The 21,745-nt window shown below is 39.7% G+C and overlaps 1 non-coding gene and 5 pseudogenes across 1 annotated transcript; 3 read left to right on the top strand and 3 right to left on the bottom strand.

The window, feature by feature from the left end:
* Positions 1 to 704: 704 nt before the first annotated feature.
* LOC144683088 (NADH-ubiquinone oxidoreductase chain 4-like) lies at positions 705 to 1,486 on the bottom strand (annotated as a pseudogene).
* An 8,093-nt stretch (positions 1,487 to 9,579) lies between these two features.
* LOC144683089 (ATP synthase F(0) complex subunit a-like) lies at positions 9,580 to 10,247 on the bottom strand (annotated as a pseudogene).
* On the top strand, positions 10,209 to 11,311 carry LOC144683090 (NADH-ubiquinone oxidoreductase chain 5-like; annotated as a pseudogene).
* Positions 11,312 to 11,351: 40 nt separating this feature from the next.
* On the top strand, positions 11,352 to 11,953 carry LOC144683091 (cytochrome b-like; annotated as a pseudogene).
* Positions 11,954 to 13,853: 1,900 nt separating this feature from the next.
* LOC144683159 (18S ribosomal RNA) lies at positions 13,854 to 14,303 on the top strand. The gene has a single exon (XR_013577200.1). It is a non-coding gene; the product is annotated as an 18S ribosomal RNA (ribosomal RNA).
* On the bottom strand, positions 13,910 to 21,214 carry LOC144683092 (NADH-ubiquinone oxidoreductase chain 4 pseudogene; annotated as a pseudogene).
* Between the last annotated feature and the right edge of the window lie 531 nt (positions 21,215 to 21,745).

Raw genomic sequence — 21,745 nt, forward strand, 5'->3', positions numbered from 1 at the left:
TGTAAAAAACTACCTGAAGCCAAAGTCCTCAGTCACTATGCAGCATTTTAAATTCAACTCGAGGAATAGGCTTCCAGGAGAGACAATCACTGGCTATGTAGCTGCTTTAAAGAAATTAATGGAATATTGAGAGTTCGGAACTTCAAATACATGTTGAGAGACCAATTGATATGCGGAACTGGGGACGATGCTATTAGAAAGCGATTGCTATCTGAAACTAATGTAGACTTCAGTAAGGCATTAGAACTGGCAAGAGCCATGGAGAGCACTGTTAGAGACTAGAGAATAGTTTCTCCGTATCTACTCTGTCCAGACACCTCATGATTTTGAAAACTTCTATCAAGTCTTCTCTTAGCCTTCTCCTCTCCAAGGAAAACAGTCCCAACTTCTCCAATCTTTCCTCATAACTGTAGCGTCTGGAACCATTCTTGTAAACCTCTTCTGCACTCTCTCCAATGCGTTCATATCTTTCCTATAGTCTGGTACCCAGAACTGTACACAGTACTCCAGCTGAGGTCTAACCAGTGTCTTATATAAGTTCATCAAAACCTCCCTGCTCTTATACTCTGTGCCCCTATTAATGAAGCCTAGAATGCCATATGCTTTAGAAACAGCTCTCTCTACCTGCCCTGCCACCTTTAATGACTTATGTAAATCTACACCCAGGTCTCTCTGCTCCTGCATACCCTATAGAATAGTGTCTTTTATTTTATACTGTCTCTGCATGTTCTTTGTAACAAAGTGCAAATTTGTATTATTGCATAACCCCCTAGTTGAAGTAACACTGCAGCTAGAATTATTGAGCCAGCAATTGGGGCTTCAGCATAAGCTTTGGGGAGTCAAAGGTGCACTCCATATAAGGGTACATTGACAAGTAAGGCGATAAGGCAAGTGCCTCACCAGAATTTGTCTGCTCATGAGAATAGATTTGGCAGTTGTGAGTGTTGTATAATAATCATAGAAAAAGTACCTTGGTCATTTTGTACAAGTAAAAGGGTGATGAGAAGTGGAAGGAAGCCTTCTAGTGTATAAAATTAAAAGTAAGTTCCTGCATTTAGACGTTTTGTTTGATTTCCTCATCGTGTAATAATGATGAGTGTTGGGATAAGTGTGGCTTCAAATATAATATAAAATATAATTATTTTGGTTGCAGAAAGTGCTATGATGAGGAAGGCTTGGAGGGAAATTAGGAGCGTAATTTATGTTCATTGTCGAATAATTTGTTCTGGGGAAATGTGATTTTGGCTAGCTAAAACATTAATGGGAGAAGTCAGCAGGTAAGAATTAATAGAGGAGCTGATAAAGGGTCAATGGCCAAGAATTGGTTAGAAAAGTCTCAGCCAACGTCTATGTTTCATTTAAATCATAGTAAGCTCAGTAATGCGACTAGGGAACTATGGGCAATAGTGACAGATCATTGTCATTTTTTGTGAATGATTCATGTAGTGGGGAAGAGCATGATTGTTGGAATTAGGATTTTTAGCATTGAATAAGTTTCAGGTTTTGTAAATTGTCAGAGCTGTGGGAACATGAGATGGCTACTAGAATAGTTAGGCCTGCACTTGCTTCACAGGCCGAGAATGTGAGAAGAATTATAGGTATAATCAAGCATGAGGTAGAATTTAATGTTAGAGTTCAGACAGCAGCGGCGATGAATAGGGTTAATAGCATACCTTCTAGGCATAAGAGTGCAGATAAGAGATGAGAGTGATTAAATGCAAGGCCTATGAGACCTAGCTTAAGTGCTGAGTTGCAGCTAAAATGTATGGTGGACATAGGATGTTTATGGACTTTCACTATAATTTACTAAGCCAAATTTAATTATCTTTGTTTGGACTAAACATCCACTCTGCTCATTCAAGCCCTCCTTGAAGTCTTTCGTAGATAAGGCCTAGAGTTAATAAAATTATTCTGATTGCTGCTCAGAATAGGGTAGAGAGTGGTGATAGTAATTGGTCTCCTCATAGTAAGGGAAGAAGGAGGCGATTCCTAAATCAAATATGTCATGAAGGTATTAATGTATGTAATGTTATTGGAAATTATTTTAAATTGGACTTGTAGTAGGGTCTGTGTCTGTGGGTGTGTGTGTGTGTGTGTGTTTCTTAGTTGGATTAAAGCCAGTTAGTCTGGATGCTTTGGTGTATAGTAGTTTTGAGATGTTAAACAGTAAGGAAGCTAAGGTAAAATAATACATTTGCATTTTTTTGAATAAACCATTCAAAGACTGTGGGTGAAATCTTGCACTTAACTAGTAGACATCGAGGAATATGTAATAATAAAATTGGTACTATGAAAGGGGTTTTATTCTTATAAGAGGTGGAATTCAAAGGGCCTGGTGATACAATGAGAATTTACATTCAAAGGGAAGGCTTGGTATATATAGAAAAGAGTTTTGTGTGTGAGTCAGAGGCAAGCTACCTATGAGCCTAAAACTATGCAAAGAAACCAAATTGAAAGGAACCTCTTTTTGAATTCATAAGATAAAATGTGCTTTGCCTGGTGTCTGTTTAAGTCTATAGGTTATGGTTGCTTTGGGGAAGATTACCTGGGAGTGATTCATTTCTGAATTTGTTTAAAAGTTATTATGGTAGTAATTTGTAGATATGTGTATGTGTTTAAATGTGTTAAGTTAATAAATGTTTAATTTCTTTAAAAAAAATACCTCTTGAGGCTTGGTCATTCTTATTCCTGAATTCAGAGCTGCATCTCAAACATACCAATTAGAAATATAGGTTATGATGGTTGTTTAAAGTTTCCCTCTGGGGTTTTAAATAATTTAGCCTTTACCAGCTGCTGTGTCATAACAGTTGGGCACTCTTGGTGGGATAGTATTTGTAATTCCTTGATTGGTTTGGAATTGGTGAATCTTAAGGTTATGAGTACGAGAAGCACTTTGAATTCAGAAGTTGGTGAGGTTTTTTAGAATTGGTGGGACTGCAAGATGGCTTTAGCAATTGCTAAGACTTGTCTGGGAGTAGAAGACATAACTCTCATTGGGTTTCAGAAAATAACCAAGAGTAAGTTAACACGTCAGTTAAAATTGGGGTTACCTGCATGGGATAAGAAATCGGATATAATTAAAAGTATAGCACAGCATCTACAGTTGGAAGTGATACCTGACATTGGTAAGTCACAGCTGGAGGTAGTGAGACTTCAGTTTGAAATGAAATAGCTTGAATTTAAACAAGCAAAGGAACTGAAAAAACTTGAATTAGAAGGAAAGGAAAGAGAAATGGCTTTTAAAAGGAAACAAGTAGAAAGGTAGGAGAAAGAAAGGAAGCTGGAACTGGAATTTCAGGAAAGAGAGAAAGGGAGAGAATGGGAATACCTGCTTAAAAGGCTGGAAGTTAAAGAAGACATCTCGGATTCTGAGGAGAGTTCTGATGATGAAAAATATTTAACCTAAAACCCAATGAGGAGATGATTAGAATTATACAAGCTCTTCCAAAGTTTGAGGAAAAATATATTAAAGCATTCTTTATTTCATTTGAGAAGATAGCTAAGGAGATGAAATGGCCATAAGAAAACTGGATGTTGTTATTACAGCCTAAGTTGCTGGGTAGAGTGCATGAGGTATATGCTTCACTGTCTGAAGAGGTATTGGTGAATTATGATATGGTGAAAAAGGCTATTTTGAGTGCATATGAGTTGTTTCCTGAAGCCTACAGGCAGAAATTTAGGAATATGAGAAAACAGCCTGGGCAAACTTTTACTGAGTTTAAGAGAGTAAAACAAAGTAATTTTGACTGGTGGATATGGGCGTTAAAAACAGAGACAACATATGCATCTCTTAGGGAAGTAACTATTTTGGAAGAATTTAAAGACTCAATACCTTCAGTAGTGAGAACTCATGCGGAGGAACAAAGGATTCAAGCTGTAAGACAATCAGCAGGGATAACTGATGACTATGAGTTGGGTAATAGAGCTAAACCTTTTTTTAGTCACCTTTTCAAATAGGAAAAGGGTAGAAATTGGGAAGGTGAAAGGAAGGTGGGCAGTCAGGGAAGAGAAGGAGAGGCTGAGAGTTCCCAGGAAGTTTTTCCTTAAAATAAAAAGGAAGGTGCTGAGAGTAGGAGTGACATTTGAAAATGGAGGTGTTTTCATTGTAATAAAGTGGGGCACACAAAGTCAGTATGTTGGAAATTACTGGGAAAATCTGTTGGAATTATTGGGGTACAGAAAAGTTCTGGAAGTAAAAGTACTGTGGGTTCTGAGGCACAGGAAAAACCAATGATTTGTGTACAGGTAAAACAGGGAAAATCAGTGATAGGTAAGGAAGTGGGAATATGTTCACAAATTACCCAAGAGGATTCAGAGGAGCAGGTTGCAGAAATGTTTAAAGACATTGTGTGTGAAGTGAAAGTCTTTCCATGTGTGCAGGGTGGAGTAGGTAAAGATGTTAAAATTTTAAGAGATACAGAGGCTAGTCAATCTTTAATGTTGAGGGATAATGATATTTGTTGTTCAGAGGGATATTACAGGAGCAGGTGATAATAAGTGGGTTTCTTGGGGATGCAAAATCTATTCCATTGTAGAAGGTAAATTTAAAGAGCAAATGGAGAACAGGTGAAGTTATGGGCGGAGTGGTGGAAAAAATGCTCAGTCCAGGGGTTCCCTTTTTTATTCTGGATAATGATATAGCTGTATCACAATGGTGGGTGATGCATATGATAATTGAGCAGCCTATAGAATTGTTTTCAACAGAGGTATTGCAGATAGAGCATGCTGGATTGTTTCCTGATTGTGTGATAGTGAGGTCACAGGCACACAGGTTGAAATAAGAAAAACAAGAAGGGCAGGCAGTTCAAAGGCAAGAAGAAGGTCTTGCAATCCAATTAACTGGCACTGTGTTTGATAACATTGTTCAGGATGAAAGAGTACAGGACAATTCAACTGAAGTGTTTAACTCAAGGGGGTTAGTGAAGTTACAGAAAATTTATTTGCAATTAAAGCAGTTATATCAGAAAGTTTATTCAGAAATGGAAGCAAAGTGTATTCTAGTATGTTATTACCTTAAGTGAGCTATTTTAATGAGAAAATGGAGGCCCGATCATGTCTCAGCAAATGAAAGCTGGAGTAACGTGCATCAGATTGTTATTCCATTAAGGCATAGAAATTAAATCCTGAGGATTTCACATGAAATTCCAATGGGGGGACATTTAGGAATTAGGAAAACTCAGGAAAAGATACAAAGGTTTTTATTTTTTGGCCAGGATTGCATAGGGATGTAGTCAAATTCTGTACAACCTGTCATACATGTCAAGTATCAGGGAATCCAGAAACAGTGATTATGCTGGTGCCTTTAATTCCAATACCAGAATTTGAAGAACCTTTTGCTAGTGTCATGATTGATTGTGTAGAGCCCCTCTCTAAGACTAAAAGTGGGAACTAGTATTTACTGACGATGGATGTGCCTACCAGGTTTCCTGAAGTGATGCCTTTAAGAAATATTACAACTAATAAGATTGTGGAGGAGTTAATTATATTTTTACAATATATGGTTTACCTAAAGAAATACAATCAGATTGGGGTCAACTTTCATGTCACAGCTGTTTAAGGAAGTAATGAACACTTTGAGGATAAAACAGTTTAAGTAAATAGCTTATCATCTGGAGTCACAGAGAGCTTTGGAAAGATGACATCAAACTTTAAAAACTTTGCTGAGAGCATACTGTCAGCATTATCCATAGCATTGGGATACAGGAACTCCATTTTTGTTATTTGCTATTAGCAATGCTCATAATGCATTGACTGGTTTTAGCCCTTTTGAACTAGTTTATGATCATGAGGTAAGGGGACCACTGAAATTAGTTCATGAGAAATTGGTGGGTCAAAATTCAGAAACTATTCTCTTGGATTACATACCAAATTTCAGGGAAAGATTGAACAGAGTATGTGAGTGGGCTAAGGAACATTTAAAGGTATCACAACAAGTGACGAAAGTGAAGGCAGATAAGAAAGCTAAAGTCTGCAGTTTTGTTTCTGGGGAGAAAATATTAATTTTATTACCAGTGCTAGGTGATTCATTCAATGCAAGATTTAGTGGTCCTTACAGGATTGAAAAGAAATTGAGTGAAGTAAATGATTTAATAAATATTCCAGATAGAAGAAAGAAGCAGAGGGTGTGTCATATAAATATGCTTAAAAAGTACTTTGACAGGGAAAAGGAACAAAAAGAGATATTAGTGATAATGGATGATTAGAAAGAGGTAGAAGTGCAGGACTCTGAAATTGATTCTCCTCTAATCAAATTGCATAATGAGCAGGTGCTTAAAAATTTAAATGATATATTGAGTTACCTTCCAAGCAAGGGTCAAAGTGACTTGGAGAAGCTATTGCAGTCACACAAACTTATTTGTGGGAATAAATTGGGAAAGACACATTTAGCTATACATGATGTCTCTGTATAGGTTTCATCTTCAATAAGGCAACATCCTTAGATTAAATCTGGCAAAGTCATCACAAGTACAAAAATAAATTGATTTCATGCTTCAAAATGATATTATTGAGGCTAGTTGCAGTAACTGGAGCTCACCTATTGTGCTGGTACTGAAACCAGACTGTGCATGGACTATTGTAAGGTGAATATGGTGACAAGGGTGGATTCATATCTTATACCACGGTTGGAAGATTGCATTGAGAAAGTGGGACAATCGAAATTTATCACGAAGATTGATTTGCTAAAAGATATTTGTAGGTACCATTGTCGGAGAGGGAGAAGGAGATATTGGCTTTTTTAATACCAAGTGGACTATATCAGTTTAAAGTCATGCCATTTGGTATGAAGAATGCACCTGCGACATTTCAAAGACTGACAAACAAAGTAATTGCTGGTCTAAGCAATCATGTTGTTAACATTGATGATCTAATAGTTTTCAGTCCTACACGAGGGGAGCATTTACAATATCTGGAAGGATTATTTCTTGATTACAAGAAGCTAATTTGGTTGTGAACTTGAAAAGTGAATTTGCAAACATGCAGGTTATGTATCTAGGCCGTACCATTGGACGTGGTAAGGTGGCTCTGAGAGATGTGAAAGTCTAGGCTATCATGGATTTCCCAGTGACTACAACAAAATGAGAAGTTTTGAGATTTCTGGGTATGAGTGGGTTTTACCAGAAATTTTTAGGAAAATTTAGCAGCTTCATTGGCTGAACTATTAAAAAAGAACAAGAGGTTTCAATGGACACTGGAGTGTCAGAAGTCATTTGATAGTTTGAAAACTGTATTAACAATGACACCAGTTTTGGCGGTAACCAATTATGCCAAGCAATTCAAGTTGGCCGTCAATGCAAGTGATATAGGCAATGGGGCTGCACTGTTACAAGAAGACGACACTGGAATTGAAAAACCAATTGAGTATTTTTTATGGAAGCTGAATGTACAACAGAGAAGATATTCACTTATCAAAAAAGAGTCCTTGGGTTTGGTGTTAGCATTGCAACATTTTGAAATTTATGTTGCAGACAATTCATCAAAAACAATTGTTTACACAGACCACAATCCTTTGAGGTTTTTGGATAAATTTCGAGACAAAAGTCCAAGACTTTTCTGATGGAGTCTATTATTACTACCATTTACTCTACAGATTATACATGTTGCTGGTAGAGAAAACCTGTTCACAGATGTGTTAGAGTTTGAAGCTTAAAGGAAAATTGGACATTAAAAAAAACTGGACACTGAACTGGTGATAATTCATTTTTCGATAGGGAGGAGGAATGTCATGATGTTAAGAAGATATTAATGTACATAATGTTATTGGAAATTATTTTAAATTGGACTTGTAGAGACTGTGTCTGTGGGTGTGAGTGTGTGTGTGTGTGTGTCCTAATTGGATTAAAGCCAGCCTGTATGGGTGCTTGATCTATAGTAGTTTGAGGTGTTAAACAGTAAGGAAGTTAAGGTACATTTGCATTTTTTGAATAAACCATTCAAAGATTGGGGGTGAAATCTTGCACCTATCTGGGAGACACCAAGCAATATGTTTATATTACTAATAAAATTGGTACTATGAAAGGGGTTTTATTGTTAGAAGAGGTGAAATTCAAAGGGCCTGGTGATACAATGAGAATTTATATTCCAAGGGAAGGCTAGTTAAATATATAAAAGAGTTTTGTGTGTGAGTCAGAGGCAAGCTGCCTGTAAGTCTACTGCTCTGCAAAGGAACCAAATTGAAAGGAACTTCAATTTGAATTTGTAAGATAAAATGTGCTTTGCCTGGTGTCTGTTTAAGTCTAAGGGTTATTGTTGCCTTGGGGAAGATTACCTGGGAGTGATTAATTTGTGGATTTGTTTAAAAGTTATTATGGTAGTAATTTGTAGACGTGTATATGTGTTTAAATTTGTTGTTAAATTAATATATATTTTATTTAATTTATATAAAAAAACCTCCTGAGGCTTGATGGTTTTTAATTCCTGAATTGAGAGATGCATCTCAAACATACTAATTGAAAATATAGGTATGACAGTTGTTTAAAGTTCCCCTCTGGGATTTTAAATAACTCAATCTTTACCAACAGCTGTGTCACAACAAATAGTAGAAATAAGATGGCTACAAGGAAGAAGCATAGGGAGAATGGGAGGGGTATGCTTCCTGGGGAGTCAAAGCCACATTCATATGAGGATAAGTTTTCATTATCTGAGTTTAGTGATGGCAGCCAAAATTAGATTATGGAAAGGATTTGGAAATCAGGGCCATTGCTGTGATAGAAGATACGATGAGGGTCATCACTTTTCCGTGGATTTCAACCAAGGTTAAATGATTGGAAATCATTTGTACTAGTTTATACTAGAAAAGCAATTATAAGCCTCATCATTAGAAGGATACATAAAGAAATAATCATACTACAGTATCATGCAGCAGCTTCAAAGCCGAATGGTGTCCTGATGCAAGATGATATTGGTTTTGTCATAGTGGACAAACTGCTAAAAATGTTGAACCAATAATGATATGGAGGCCGTGAAATCCTGTGGCAACATAGAATGTTGTTCTGTAGAGTCCTCCGTCGGCGATAGTGAATGGTGCGTCGTAATATTCTATAGCTTGAAGTGATGTGAAGTAAGCTCCTAGAATAATAGTAAAAGTGAGGGCTTGGATTGGTTCTTTTCGGTTGCCTTCTATTAGGCTATGATGGGCTCAGGTTACTGTTACGCCAGAAGCTAGAAGTACTGCATTATTTAAAAGTGGGACTTCAAATGGATCTTGCGGATTGATTCGAGTTTGTGGTCAACATCCTCCTAGTTCAGGGGTTGGAGCAAAACTTGAGTGAAAGAAGGCTCAAAAAAAGCAGAGTAAAAAGAATACTTCTAATGTAATGAATGGAATTATTCCATAGCGGAGGCCTTTTTGAACAGTGGATGTGTGATGACCATGAAATGTTCCTTCTAGAATAATATTGCATCATCATTGGACTATAGTTAGAAGGAGAAGGATTAACCCCAAGTAGAGAAGCAATAATGAGTGGAAATGAAATCAGACAGCCAATCCCGATGTTATTAGAAGAGTGGCTGTAGCTCTGGTTAGTGGTTCTGGGCTAGGGCCAACTATGTGGTATGCGTGTGCTTGGTGAGCCATTAAGCATTTCCTTGTAGATGCAGGCTTAATAGAAGGATGAATACATATGCCTGAATTATTGTTAAGGCTACTTCTAAGATTGTTAATAAGAATATGATTATTGACCTTGATAATGCTACAGTTGGTATAACAGTAATGAGCACAAAAGCTGCAGTTGCAATTAATTGTAGCTGTTAGGTTAGCAGTTAGTCGGACACCTAGTGCTAATGGCCGAGGAAATAGACTGATAGATTTGATGATAATTAGGACAGGGACGACCTAGTGTAATTGTTGGTTGATTAATTATACCAATAAGTGCGGTTATAAGTCTTAAAGGTGGGGCAAATGCTATATTAAGGGAAAGTTGGGTTGTAGGTGTAAAGGTGTAGGGGAATAAGCTGAGGAGGTTAATAGTAATCAGGAATAATATTAATGCTGTACATAATACAGCTGATTTATGACCAGTAAAGTTAATGGGCTATACAAGTTGATAGATAAATTGATTAATAAATCAATTTTAAAGGGTCATTAATCAATTGTTTAATCAGTGGTTGGTTGGGGTTGGATAATTAGTCATGGTATTACAATTGCTAGGGCAATTAATGGAATTCCAAGGAGTGACGGGCTTAAGAATCGGTCAAAAAAGCTTATAATCATGGTCAGTTTCAGGGCTCAGGTTTAGATTTTTTGGTACTTTTTAGTGTAGGATCATTATTGAATAGATGATTTATTACTTTTTTAGTAGGATAATAAAGAAAATTATTCACGAGAATAGAAGGATAATAAATCAAGGATGGGGGTTTAATTGAGGCATATCACTAAGGGTGATAGGGGGTCACCAACATTTAGCTTAAAAGGCTAATGCTAGGCCCAATTTAGCTTCTTAGTGAAGCTTCTTCTAGTATTAATGAAGATCAGGCTTTGAAGTGCCCTAAAGGGACTGCTTCTACTAGATAGGTATAAAGGTTTCTGAGCATTGACCATAAGAAATGGCTGGACAGGAGATGAAGGCAGTTTGGTTCAGACATCCTGGTACTAATGATGTCTTCTGCGGATACTAATATGTGAACAGGTGATTCTATGGGTACAGCTATTCAGTGGTCTGTTTTTAATAAACAAAATTGGCCTGGAGTCAAGTCTTATGTTTGGATTATGTAGGAGTCAAACCTTAGGTCTTCATAGTCTGTATATTCATAGCTTCGGTATCATTGATGACCTATAACTTTAATAGTTAAATGGGGGTTACAAATTCTTACCATTCATTTCATCTTCTTTAGCCATTAGAAGCTTAGCCCTCACAGGCATGACTTTCCTATCAGGATTATTCTCAAAAGACACCATCATTGAATCCCTAAACACTTCTTACCTAAACGCCTGAGCCCTAGTCTTAATTCTTGTTGCAATATCATTCACAGCCTCCGTCTTGTTTTCTTCGCATTAATAAATTTTCCCCGATCAATTCACTTTCTCCAATTAATGGAAATAACCCAATAATAATTAACCCAATCAAAAGTCTTGCTTATGGAAGCATCCTTGCCGTCTTATCATCACATCAAATTTATCTCCAACAAAAACCAAACCCCCCTACTAAAACTTTCTGCTCTCCTAGTTACAATCATTGGTCTACCATTAGACTTAGAATTAACTAACTTAACCAACACCCAACATAAAATTACTCCAACTCTCCACTTTTCCAACATACTTGGATACTTTCCCCAAATTATCCACCACTTCCTACCAAAAATTAACTTAAACTGAGTCCAATACATCTCAACTCACTTAATTGACCAAATATGAAATGAAAAAATTGGGCCAAAAAGCACCCTCATTCAACAAATTCCACTAATTAAACTATCTACTCAGCCACAACAAGGCTTTATCAAAATTGCACTAACCATAAATCATATCCTCTTCCTCCATGAAACAGGTTCTAATAACCCCATGGGACTTAACTCTGATATAGACAAAATCCCCTTCCGCCCCTACTTTTCCTACAAAGACATATTCGGCTTCTTTGTTATAACTATTTTTCTAACGTTCCTAGCCTTATCCCTCCCTAATCTATTAGGAGGCGCCGAAAATGTTATCCCTGCAAACCCTCTTGTCACCTCACCACATATTAAATCTGAATGATACTTCTTATTTGCCAACAATATCCACTGCTCTATCCCAAACAAACTAGGAGGAATCCTGGCCCTCCTATTCTCCATTTTCACCTCTAAACAGCAAAGCAGCATCTTCCACCCACTCACACAGCTCTTCCTCTGAGCCCTTGTAGCCAATACAATCATTTTAACCTGAATTGGAGGACAAACAGTTGAACAACCACCTATCCTCATTGTCCAAATTGCATCTATCACCTACTTTTCCTTATTTCTTTTTGTAATACCACTGATGTGAAAATAAAACTATCAGTGTAAATTAGTTTTGGTAGCTTAATTTAAAAGCGTCGACCTTGTAAGTCGAAGACCAGAGGTGTGAACCCTCCCTAAAACATATCAGAGGAAGGAGGGCTAAACTCATGCCCTTGACTCCCAAAGCCAAGATTCTGCCCAAACTGCCCCCTGAATGCTATTAAAGCATGAAAACCAAGTGAAAAATTTGTTTTTTAAAGTAAGTCAGAGTGACATATTAATGACATGGACCACATACCTTAATATACAACATACTACATACTATGCTTAATCAACATTAATAGACTATCCCTACTGGTATCACATATACTATGCTTAATGCCCCTACTATACCATAACATACTATGCTTAATACTCATTAATCTACTGTCCACTATTTCATTTCATTCTATTCTTTAGGCCTCATAAACCTATGATCAAAGTTTTCATATCATAAAGTTATTTATTCAATCCTTAATTATCTAACCAATGCTTAATGTGGGTTGGTAAGAACTTCACATCCCGCTATTATAAGGAAGAAAATTGTTCTATTTGTGGCAGTGTACTCGATTTATTCCTATTAATTGATCAAAACTGGCATCTGATTAATGCTCGAGATATTTATAATCCTTGATCATATCAAGAATGCCAGTCCTCTAGTTCCCTTTAATGGCACATCTGTCCTTGATCGTCTCAAGATCTATCCTCCGCCCTGTTTTTTTTGTTCAGTATGAAGCAATCACTATGCCCCAGGAGGCCTGATCTGGAACACTAAATAAACTAGAACCCCCCATGACATTTATTTAATATACTTATTACTAATCATTCATGAGCTTTAATTGTCAAGTTGACCATTACTGTAAGGGATAGATAAATTGATGCCATAGTCGACAAGTTTTTATTTTTTTGATTAATGAAGCTATGGCTTAGAAAATATACTATTTTAATCCACTATCCGGACAATTTCACAACTGTTAATGTAAAGTGCATTTCTTTATTCATTTTACCTGGCATAAATTTATTATTATTAAGTTAACCCCTAGGTTGTGAAAAAAAAAGGAACTGCTTCAAAAAAGAACTTTTTATGCTTTAAACACCCCTTTCGCCCTAACATACAAAGACTGCTCGAAAAATACAGAAAAAAACGAGGACTGGACACATATCTTTGAATTAGCATGCAGAAATATTTTCTATATATTATGATGCTAGTGTAGCTTAATCTAAAGCATGGTACTGAAGATGCTAAGATGGAAAATAAAAAATTTCCACCGACAAAAAGGTTTGGTCCTAGCCTCAGTATTAATTGAAGCCAAAATTATACATGCAAATTTCAGCATCCCTGTGAGAATGCCCTAATTAAGCTATCACCAGGGGTGGGTATCAGGCACACACTCGTAGCCCAAGACACCTTGCTAAGCCACACCCCCAAGGGATTTCAGCTGTAATAAACATTGATTACTTAAGTGCAAGCTTGAATCAGTTAAAGTTGTGCTAATTAAGCTATCAATTAACCAGGGGCGGGTATCAGGCACACACTCGTAGCCCAAGACACCTTGCTAAGACACATCCCCGAGGGATTTCAGCAGTAATAAACATTGATTACATAAGTGCTTGAATCAGTTAAGGTTAACAGAGTTGGTAAATTTCATGCCAGCCACCATGGTTATACGAGTGACTCACATTAATACTTCCCTGGTGTAAAGAGTGATTTAAGGAATATCTACAGTAACTAAAGTTAAGACCTCATCAAGCTGTTACACGCATTCTTAAGTGAAGTTATCAATAGCGAAAGTGACTTTACCCCAATAGAAATCTTGATGCCATGACAGTTAGACCCCATACTAGGATTAGATACCCTATAATGTCTAACCACAAACTTAAACAATAATTTACTATATTGTTCGCCAGAGTACTGCAAGTGCTAGTTTAAAACCCAAAGGACTTGGTGGTGTCCCACACCTACCTAGAGGAGCCTGTTCTGTAACTGATAATCCCTGGTAAACTTCACCACTTCTTGCCATCCCCGTCTATATGCCGTCGTCGTCAGCTTGCCCTGTGAAGGGTGAAAAGTAAGCAAAAAGAACTAAACTTCCACGCCTCAGGTCAAGTTGTAGCAAATGAAGTGGATAGAAATGGGCTAAATTTTCTATAAAGAAAACATGAATGGCAAAGTGAAAAATGACCTAAAGGTGGATTTAACAGCAAGAGAAGATCAGAGCGCTTCTCTGAAATTGGCTCTGGGACGCACACACACTGCCCATCACGCTCCTCAATGAAACCTACTTATCTTTAATTGGAAGAAATTACTCAAGAGGAGGCAAGTCGTAACATGGTAAGTGTACTAGAAAGTGCACTTGGAATCAAAATGTGGCTAAATTAGCAAAGCACCCCCCTTACACTGAGGGTTATTAAGAATATGTGGAGTGAATAAGAGGCTGTAATTAATACTCCAGCACCCGTTCAGTTGGATCAGCTAAATAATGAAGTAATGATGAGAAGTTCTCCTATGAGGTTAGGAGATGGCGGGAGGGTGAGATTGGTGACGTTGGCAAACAATCATCAGGTTGCCATTAATGGGAGAATAATTTGTACACCTCGGGCTAGAAGTATGATTGGGCTGTGGATTCGTTCATAGTTAGTGCTGGCTAAAATGAATAGTGCTGATGAAATTAAGCCATGGGCAATTATTAGTGTGGTTGCTCCTGCAAAACTTCATGGTGTTTGAATAAGGGTTGCCCCGGCAACTAGACCTATGTGGCTTACTGATGGGTAAAGGATTTTAGGTCTGTTTGTCATAAACAAATAGAGCTGGTTATAATGATTCCTCAGGTAGCTAAAATTACAAAGGGATAGGCTATTTCTTTGGTTAGCTGGTTAAGTATAACAATAATTTGCGTTATTCCACCTGGCACTTTTCTGTATTGAACTTCATCTGCCAACTACCTGCCCACCAATCTGTCAATGTCCTTTTGAAGTTCTACACTGTCCTCCTTTGAATAACGGAGTCCATCTTTTAAGGTTGGAGGAATCGGACACTAAATTAAAAACATATACGGGAGAAGAAATAAGAGTGAAATGGATATGTCAAGTCCTGGTGCAGTATGGGGATCCATCTGCAAATTTACCCCTTATAGTAGTAGCTAGGGCAGGCCCCAGTTTGATTGCTCGCAACTGCCTCAAAAAGATTAAATTGCAATGGGCCGAGATTTTTCAAATCAAAACGAGAAACTTACAGAAATTGTTACAAAAGTATGCTTCCATTTTCAGTGATGAGCTAGGAAGGATTTGTGGGCTACAAGCCAAAATCCATGTAGACACTAACGCAACCTCCAGATTTATCAGAACCAGACCAGTCTCTTATGCTCTATGGGACAAGGTCGGGTCTGAGATAAACAGGCTGGAAAAGTCGGGTATTTTACAACTGGTGCAATTTTCCGGGTGGGCGGCACCCATAGTACCCAAACTGAAGCCAGGCCAAACTGTGCACTTATGCGGTGACTATAAGTTAACTGTAAACAGAGTGGCCAAACTTGATAGACACCCGATACCGAAGATTGATGAATTATATTCAAAATGGGCAGGGGGCAGCACATATTCAAAACTCGACATGAGCCACGCCTACCAGCAGGTAGAGTTGGAAGAAGGTTCTAGGGAATTTTTGGCCATCAATACACATCGAGGATTGTATCAATATATTCAACTACTCTTTGAGGTCTCATCGGCGTGTGCTATTTTCCAGTGTACCATGGAAAATCTACTTCAGGGACTGCCCCGTGTCACTTTTTATCTGGATGATGTCTTAGTCACTGGACTAACTGACAAAAAACACTTAGCTAATTTGGAGGAGGTGCTGATACGCTTCTCACAAGCGGGGGTGCACTTGAAGTGTGAAGAATGTCTTTTCCAAGCCCAAGAGGTAGTTTACTTGGGCCATAAGGTCGACGTGCAGGGCCTGCATCCCGTGGAAGAAAAGGTCAAGGCTATTTGCGAGGTGCCTGCACTGGGAAACACTAAAAAACTAAAGGCCTTCTTAGGCATGATAAACTACTATGAGCGATTTCATCCAAATCTATCAACCGTATTGGCTCCGTTATACACATTGCATGAGAAAAGCCAGAAATGCAGTTGTCAAGCTCCACACCAAGATACGTTTCTGAAGGTAAAGGAATTGTTAAGGTCATTGGCATTATTGGCCCACTTTGACCCAAAGAAAGAATTGATTTTAACTTGTGATGCATCCCCTTATGGAGTAGGGGCTGCACTTTCACATTGGATTGGGGATGGCTCTGAATGACCCATCTCGCATGCTCATTGCTGCAGAGTAGCATTATTCTCAAATTGAGAAGGAGGACTTGTCTGTTGTGTTTGGTGTTTGTGAATTCCATCAATAACTCCACGGTCACCATTTTCATATTATATCAGACCACAAGCCTCTGCTGGGATTATTTGGAGAGGATAAAGCGATAACCCCCATCACATCTGCTCATATTCAGAGATGGGCATGAATATTGGCTGCTTACGAGTACACTTTTATTGACCGATTGGAAAGCCAGATCACGCATCCTGACACGTTGAGCCACCTCCCACTGCCAGATGACAATGTGAAGGTTCCAATTTCCCAGGGACTTATCTTAGTACTAAATCTTTTGGATTCCTCCCCTGTCCAGGCCAAACAAATCTGTGAGTGAACAAGCTGAGTTCCACTTTTATCTCATGTCCGGGAGCAGGTCTTGAATAGAGGGTCAGGAGAGCCAAAGTCTGATGACATGAAGCCCTATTTCAATCACAGATACAAACTCACCTGCCAGGACAGAATATTGCTCTGGGAAGCAAGGGTTATCATGCCCCCGAGAGGGCGAAGGCCATTACTGGCCGAATTACGTAGCGCTCACCCTATTGCATCTTCATCCTACCAATGCATTAGTAGGATGAAGATGCTTGAGTGCAGCTACTTGTGGTGGCCAGGGGTGGACGCAGGCATTGAAACCCTCGTCAAAAGTTGTCTTCAATGCCAGCAGGTACAAAAGCTACCCTCCTTAGCTCCATTGCACCCCTGGGAATGGCTAGGGGCAGCCATGATGTGTGCCTCCACATCGACTACGTGGGGCCCTTCTTGGCCACAATTTTCCTTTTACTAATAGACTCCAAATGGATGGATGTCTACAATGTCCGGTCACCCACATCTGCTGCCACCATAGATCATTTGTGGCAGAGTTTTGCAGTGCATGGGTTACCAGAGGTACTTGTGTTGGACAACGGGACTGCATTTACCAGCGGGGAGTTCCACAGGTTTACAACCCTCAATGGAATAACTCCTATCAAAACCTTGCCTTACCACCCAGCCTTTAATGGTTTGGCTGAATGGGTGGTCCAAACTTTTAAGTCCAGGATGAAAAAGCTGGACGGGGATTCCATCAGCACCAGATTGTCACGGTTCCTGTTCGCACAACACCACACACGACCACCGGTATTGCCCCCGCTGAATTACTAAAGAAGAGCCGCCTCCGCACCTGTCTAACTCTTATCAGGCCGAATTTAGTTGGGAGGATGGAGAAAAGCCAAGGGACCCATAAGGCTAGACATTTTGGCCATAATCATGAAATAAATTTCACGCTGAGAGACAGAGTTCTCGCAAAGAGCATTGGAGATGGGCCAAATTGGCTATTCAGCGAAATGAGTGCCACAACAGGACCTCTCTCCTAAAATGTATCGGTAAACGGCCGAATAATTAGACGACACGTGGATCATCTCTGGAGAAGAGAGACAGTCCCACAAGAAGGAATGCCATCATCATTTGCGTTTGAGTCTGCACAGCATGTGGAAGAAAGGTCACACAATTTGGAAGTACCAGTGGGGCCTATTGGACCTGAGAGGGTTGAAGATACAAACTTGCCCACTTCCACCGAAGAGCCTGGTGGGCAGTTGACCCCTGAGGAGGGAATCTCGGAAAAACCAGCCGAAGTTGTTGAGCTACAACGCTCGACATGTCCGAGGAAGCCTCCTGAGAGACTTGACTTGTAAATAGTTATTTATGTAAATAATTGGGATGTTGTGAAGATTGTCAATTGCACTTTCAAGTAAAGGGGAAGGGAAGTGGTAAAGTGGAGTGCTATGTGCCTTTAAGAGAATGTAGTTAATTGACCATGTGACCAATTGACCAATTGCTACACAGCGAGGGCTTCTTGGGTAACAGGAAGTCTAGAGCTGGAGGTGATTGGAGAAGCACACATGGTGTTAGTGCTCTGTCCTTACATCCAATAAACCACCAGTGTTTTGTCAGTTAATTGGTCCCTCTCTGCCTATATTGTTTCAAGCACCAACTAATGTATTAATATCAAGGGTGTAGCTAGCGTTTGCCAGACAATGCGAACCTGATAACCAAAAACATAAAAGGTGATTAACTTTAACATGTTCAAGCAGTTGAAGTTGAGAACAATCACCAGGGCCAAGAATTTTCCCTCGTTGGTCAGGCTCAGCGGGGCCGGACAGCAGCAGTCGGGAAGTCGACCACCGCCTGCGTTTGGGGTCAGACTGCAATTTCACGTTGGCAGGCCAATTAAGGCCCGCCCAGTGTGAAACGTGCGCAGCAGCGCTCAGCGCCGCCTGTGTGTGGGGATAGGAGGGCGAGAGCACAACTTCGCACATGCACGCGCACATCAGGCACAGAGCTGCCTCAGGGAGAAGAAGACATGAAATGTTAAAAATAAAGATTTTTAAAATGTTATGAAACATGTCACCTCATGTGACTGTCAACATTTTTATTTTATTTTTATTTGGCTGTGGATGAGGTTTCCTAAAAAATACAAAGGCCGCTTGGCCTTTGCGCCTGCCCGCCAACCATAAGGTTGCATGGGCAGCAAAAAGTTTCTTTCAATTATAACTTTAATGGCCTAAATAGGCCTTTTAATTGTCGGCGGGTGCGCTGCTGTCTCCTGTATGTGCCCCCAGACCGAAATATCACACGAGTGCACATTGACGTTGGGATACTCACCCGCTGTCATCGTGCATTAACTTATGCTCAGTCGGGTTGGGTTGGGTGGGCTACTGCCCAACGAGCGTTATATTCTGGCCCAAGAGTTTGCCTTTGGCCCAAAACATGATTTGGTCCACTATTGTGTCAAGATAAAGGTGTGGAGGAACCACAGCGGAGACACAAGGCAATGTTAACTATGTCAGTGGTGTTAACTACGTCATCTAAAATAATTACTTCTTGAAGAAGACACATGCTGGCTTATGAGATCTAGAGCCAAATTATCTCAAAGTGTGAACTTGAAGACAACAAACACTGCAGTCAGGAAGAGAGTGACCTGCTCTGTCACTGAAGACGTGAAGAGAACTCGTTCGGAAGACCGACCACCCGGGAATGAGCTCTTACACGTGGGGTTCCCAACTAACAGTATAGTGAGTACATCTGTCGTTTGAGAATAGGGTAAATAAACTAGTTTGTGAGCACAGTACTTGTGGTGTGCCATTGATATCAAGAGTCAGGCAAGATCGTGTAGTATTTGAGAAGTTATCTGGGGTAAAGGGGTGATGGAGCTACAGCACCCAAGTCTAAAGGCTGAATTTTTCTTGTCGGCAGGTGTGCGCCCAACCCAAATGAGAGCAAAATAGTGTGCGATGATGTCGGTCGTGCGTCCCAATGTCATTGCGCACTCTCGAGATATTTCACTCGGCGGGTGCATGCGAGAGGTGGCAGTGCACCCGCCGACAATTAAGCAGCCTGTTACGGCTCTTAATCAATTAATTGATTCGAGTTTTGTTCTGTCCGTCCAATGATTTGGTTGGCGGGTGGGCAAAAAGGCCAAGCTGCCATTGCATTTTTGGCAAAACCTCATCCACAGGCGGAATGAGATTTTGACCAGTGATTAAAAAGAAATAAAAATGTGGAAAACTCATATTTAACATGTCCCTGCTCACGTGACAGAGTCACATGAGGGGACATGTTTTCATTATTTTTAATATATTTATTTTTACAGTTCAAAGTCTTTGGCTCCTTGAGCCAGCTCTGTGCCTCAGGGAGCTTTCATTGTGTGCACTCACGCGCATGCGTGAACTTCAGCGCTCGTGCTCCTCCTGCCCCCGCCTTGGCAGCTGTGAGCACTGCAGCGCGCATTTCACATTGGCTGGCTGTTAATTTGCCAGCCAGCGTGAAATCGATGTCGGGGCCCGATCGCAGGCAGCGATCAGTTTCGTAACCGCTCCCAGGCCTGCCCACCACCCCTGCCTGATTAAGGCAAAATTCTGTCCTGGGTCATTAATACACACCAAGAAAAGCAATGGTCTTAGTACTGATCCCTGGGAAACGTCAGTATATACCTTCTTTCAGTCCGAAATACAACAGTTCACCATACTCCGTTTCCTGTCATTCAGCCAACTTTGTATCCATGCTCCCACTGAGTTTTTTTAAATTGCAGGGTCATTGATTTTGCTGATTACCTGTTATGTGACACTTTAACAAACACACGTACATGTACACACGTCAACCACATTACCCTCATCAACCCTTTGTATTCCTTCGTCAAAAAACTCAATGAAGTTAGTTAAACACAATTTTCCTTTTACAAATCTGTGTTGGCTTTCCTTAATTAATCCACATTTAACCAAGTGACTGTTAATTTTGTTCCAGATAATTATTTCCAAAAGCTTTCCCACCACTGAGGTTAAACTGACTGGCAATTGCTGGGCTCATCCTTACACCCTCTTTGCACAAAGGTCTAACATTTGCAATTCTCCAGTCCCTTGGCCTCATACCTTTAGCTAAGGAGGATTGGAAGATCATTGCAAGTGACTCCGCAAGTTCTACCCTTACTTCCCTCTGTAACCTTGGATGCAACTCATCATTCCTGGTGACTTAACAACTTTAAGCATAGCCAGCCTGTCTAATATATCCTTTTTGTCAATTTTTAGCCTATCCAGTATCTCACCTACCTTCTCTTTCATGATGAATTTGGTAGTACCTTCTTCCTTATTTAATCTATTAGTCATGCCCACTGCATCCATGTGTAAATCACCTTTCTGGTCCCTGATTGGCTGCACCTACTTTTCTTAAAATTTTGCGATTTATATAACTATAGAAGACTTTTGGATTCTCGTTTATGCTAACTGTTGCCTTTTTTTAATATTCTTTCTTTGTTTCTCTTCTTACTTTTCTTACTTTCCCTCTGAAATTTCGATAGTCAGCCAAGACCTCACTTGTATTATTTTCCCGGTATCTGTCATACACATGCTTTTTCTGCTTCACCTTACACTCTATCTCTTTCGTCATCCAAGGAGAGTTGTCTTTGGTTGCCTTACCTTTATCCCTCATGGAAATGTACCTCGAATGTACCTAAATCATCTCCTATTTAAAGGCAACCCATTGTTCACTGACAGTTTTGCCTGCTAATGTTTCATTCCAATTACCTGGATCAGATCTGTTCTCACGCCAATGAAATTGGCCTTTCCCCCAATTCATTGGCCCAAATTTTCTGATCAGCATCAAGCTGAACAGATTGGCGCTGCCTGTGAAGATTTCTGTAACCCGGCCCTTTTGCGATTTTTCAGCCATATCTTCTGATCTCGACTGAAGCATTGAAAGGTTAGTGTAGTCATCGCCAGAGATGATCGTAGGGCGCAAGAAGAAATGGCATCTAAAGGGACATGCCCCCTTTTCACAACAGTAGCTGCCATATTCAGGTAAGTTTTTTTAAAGATCCAAGTCTTTAAGTAACACAGTGAGTTAGTGAATGGGTGATTGGGTAAGATGGGAGAGGTGCGTGAGGTTGAGTGGGTCGGCGGCGCGGATCGAGGGGTTATT

This window comes from Cetorhinus maximus, chromosome 7, assembly GCF_964194155.1.
Source record: "Cetorhinus maximus chromosome 7, sCetMax3.hap1.1, whole genome shotgun sequence".
Lineage (NCBI taxonomy): Eukaryota > Metazoa > Chordata > Chondrichthyes > Lamniformes > Cetorhinidae > Cetorhinus > Cetorhinus maximus.